Source organism: Microtus pennsylvanicus, chromosome 4 (genome assembly GCF_037038515.1).
Source record: "Microtus pennsylvanicus isolate mMicPen1 chromosome 4, mMicPen1.hap1, whole genome shotgun sequence".
Classification (NCBI taxonomy): domain Eukaryota; kingdom Metazoa; phylum Chordata; class Mammalia; order Rodentia; family Cricetidae; genus Microtus; species Microtus pennsylvanicus.
The window spans coordinates 80,860,040-80,864,001 of NC_134582.1; the positions used below are offsets into that span (position 1 = coordinate 80,860,040).

Genomic DNA, 3,962 nt, shown 5'->3' on the forward strand with positions numbered 1-3,962 from the left:
AAATGACATTCAAACAGACTTGAAAAGGGGTGGCGAGGTGAGGAATGAATGTGTGGATGCTCCTGGAAATCAAGAAAGTCTGTGGCCTGCCCTCTGGGCAGCCATGTCAGAGAAGAACAAAGACCCACGCTCTAGAGTATGGAGCAAGATGGGGCCTTCTACATGACAGAAAAAATTGTCTTAGGTTAAAGCAGGGTTGCTCCATTCCTGTTACTACTTCCCAAGCTTCATGCACATCAAAAAAAAAAAGAAGAAGAAAAGAAAAGACTAGCTTGGGAAAAAACAGATTGCTGGGGGCAAGACTTCCATCGTGGTATACTGGAGAGCCTAGACACCTTGCTTGGTCCCATCTTCAGTGGTAGCAATGCTGAGACATTTCTTTGCCAAGGCTAGCATTACCCTCATAGCAAAACCAGAAAATGATACCATGGTGGGGAAGACTGACAAAACAAAAACAAGTAAACCAAAAATACTGCAAGCTAATGTCCCCAATAGTGCAAAAATTCCTAACCCAATGCTAGTAAGGCAGAGTTCCACAGCGCTTTGGAAGAACCATTGTTCACGATTAAATGCTGCGTGTCTCTGGAACGCAAGGACAGTTCAATTGCTGCAAAGCACCAAAGTGCTCCGCAAGATTAAGAGAATGAAGAGCACATTCCATGTTCCTCTCTCATCAGAAGCAGAAAACACATTTGCCAAGATAAACACACTTTTGGGATAAAACTTCTTGAGCGATTAAGTATGGAAGAAAAGTACTTCAGCATAATAAAGTCTGTAGAAGACAAGCCCATAGGCAAGACCCTACTCAGTTATGGAAAGTTAAAAGCGTTCCTTCCGGTACAGGGGCAAGACAAAGCTGTCCAATCACTGACTCTCTTCTCAAAGCACTGAAAGCATAACCAAAGTAACCATTCCAAAAAGAAATTGAAAGCAGAAAAGATGGTGTTAAATTTTAACTGGACGCAAAAGGAGCTTTAAATCACTGTAGTAGACCCAAGTCTTTATTCATCAAAATAGTAATTATACAGTCAGTACACCCTTGCCAATGAGAAAGGTTTGCTTATTCCTGTATTGCAAAAACCCGTGCTTTGGGATTTTATTGGGCTCTTGGAAAGCCGTCCTGCATCCTGTTGGTTGTGGGAGGGTTTCCCTGCAGAAAGCCGTCAAGACACTTGAGGAAGTGGTCAGGTGTAGTAATATGGGCAGCGGGGCTGCGTCCCCAACACCCCAGCCACCTGCTCGGCTAGCTTATGCCCCGAAATAATTACACAGACACTGTATTCTTTTAATCACTGCTTGGCCCTTAGCTCTAGCCCTTACTGGCTAATTCTGATATCCCAATCAACCCATCTCTAACAATCTGTGAGCACCGGTCTTACCGGGAAGATTCTAGGTCGGAGCTTCATCGCGTGTGTCTGCCCGGGAGCAGGGCATGGCGTCTCTCTGATGCATCTGCTCGGGAGAGGAGAGCTGTCGAGTCTGACCTCACTTCCTCTTCCTCCCAGCGTTTTGTTCGGTTTACTCCTCCCACCTATCTCCTAACCAATGAGAGCCAAGCAGTTTCTTTTATTTTAACCAATGACCTTCCTCCATCAGTCAGGCAATGAGAGGTTATGAGAACGGTGGGTGAGGAAGACACTGTATCCATGTGAGAAGTTTTGCTTCAAAACTTCAAACAGACCGCTGTATTTTGGCACAAGCACTGCCACAGTTCTAAGAATTCCTTAATCGAGCCCTGGACAGCAGCGGCTTTCTCCATCTCCCTTGATACCTTGGGAGGAGATGTGATCCTACTGGGGCCTGGTGTGGAATTACTAGTCCCTGGAGTCACAGAGAAAACTGCCTGGGGTGAGTCACACTCAGCAGGGGGCAGGCTCCCTGGCTCTCCCCCAGGATCTGGGCTCACAGCTGACCCCGGCTGTTGGGTCAGCGCCACCCACCAGCCTTACCTCCTCTTACCACACCCCTCCACTGGAGTCTGAGAGTTTGGTTTTTTTCCCCCTCCATTCCACTCTCTTTTATACTTTTTCCTCCTGCTCTCACTCGTCCATGTTTGGGAAAGTGAGTATCCCACTCCGATCTGCTTGAAGCACGGACATATAACCTCTTACTGGAGATGAACCCTGCTAAGAATCGTCTGTCCCATTTGCTTGAAGTAAATAACTAAATGTCTTTTCTCAAATGGATAGACAATTAGAGCTCACTTACCCATTCTTTCCTCATGGATGTGACATCCAGTTGTCATTGCCTTATGTGCACCCTCTTACTGCCATGAAGCTGGTTTAAGACTATGGTTCCACAGGTCAGGTTGTTGGCTGTGCCAGTATCATCCTGTCTTCATACAACAATAGCTATGACCATTTCAGACTGTGATTGGCTGCATGTCCCCAAATCCTCATAAGAGTGTCCCAGGCAAGTAAAACAAATTGCCCTTCTGTGACCAAATCCACAGGTGCTAGTCAGACCTGGCAACTCAGGCAGGACAAGTGCCAGACAGGGCCTCTTGCCCACTGTTCACCTGTGGCTTTGGAGGTCGTGATTGCCTGAAGGCCAGTGGGTACCTAGACATTTTTTGCAGACAGGATGAAGGGGCAGGGCAAAGGAAAAAAGTGATCCCTAATCTGAATGTAGCCTGTTTGTCAGGAAGTTTCCTTGAAGAGTCTTTGCTTAAATCTGAGTAGAAAGAGCCACATTTGGGGACCTCTCTGAAGAGAGAAATAACATGAAAAGTTGAGGATGTCAGCACCCCAAAAGCTTCAGGAGTGTTAGCAGTTAGGTGGGCGAATGAATGCTGGGTGATGAACAAGGCATGTCATGATGAACTTGTTTTTCTGTCTGCTCAGACTGTGTTCCTTTCCTCTCGCTCTCCTAGAGGGAGAGAAGAACGGTCACCAGCGACAGGAGACAGTCACAGAAAAGCAGCGCCTAGAGCCGGCTTCATGCTCAGGAGGGAAAGCTACATCTCATTCTCATGGTCTTGGGTGCTCTACACAGTGAGAGAAACTTCTCTAGTAACAAACCCTTCAAGTAACAGCTTAGAAGTCCAATCTTTTAAAACAGGATACTCATGTTTATTTATCAGTGTCCATAGGGAAGCTAGCTGAGTGCCTGATTGTCAGTCCTTGGATGTCACATTAAGGCTAAGAATAAAATGACTTGGCTTCCTATTTGTTAAGATTTTTCTCTAACTCATTCAGTGATGTTTGCCAGGTTTGTCGACAAAGCTCTGTTCTCAACAATACAGTCAAGAGCCGCTGAACAATGGGGGTGTGTTCTGAGACAGTATCGTCTCTGTACCAACTTCAGGGTGCTTTCACAGCGCGGAGGGCTGGGGCAGGCACTGGATGTCACCTCTCAGTGCAGTCAAGAGCTGCAGAAGCCCCGAGTGTTAATGCTGCTGCCAGCTGCTGAGGCCCAGTTTGCAAGAAGTTGTGCCTTTAGGGGGAGGCCAGTAAAATCAAGGCTGAGAGGGGAGCAAAGGCATCAGACAGCAGCTGGGACCGGGGAGCGGTTGCTAGAAAGCCTGCTTAGCATCACAAAGCCCCAACGGTCTAGTCCCACCCCTGTATAAACCAGGCATGCAATGTACACCTGTAATCCCAGCACTCGGGAAGTGAGGACAGAAGGAGCGGGAGGTCAATGTTCTCTTTGGCTGCATAGTAAGTCTGAGACTAGCCTGGACTACATACATGAGACCCTGTCTGAAAAAAGAAAAAAGAACAACAACAACAAGAAGCAAGCAATCGTTGCCTGACAACATCAACAAGTGCTGTGCCCTGTACACTGCTGTATGTTTGTGCTCCTGGTTGGAGGCACAGTTAGGGATTTGGAATTATCATCAACATACACACATATACACATACAGATACATACATGCACATAAGCACACATAGACATTCATACACGAACATACATACACACAGAGACATATACATGCACATACATACATTGACGCATATACA

General features: G+C 46.6%; 1 non-coding gene across 1 annotated transcript; it reads right to left on the reverse strand.

Annotated features, from left to right (window-relative positions):
* Positions 1–2,834: 2,834 nt before the first annotated feature.
* On the reverse strand, positions 2,835–3,051 carry LOC142849139 (small nucleolar RNA U3). The gene has a single exon (XR_012910537.1). It is a non-coding gene; the product is annotated as a small nucleolar RNA U3 (small nucleolar RNA).
* Positions 3,052–3,962: the final 911 nt, after the last annotated feature.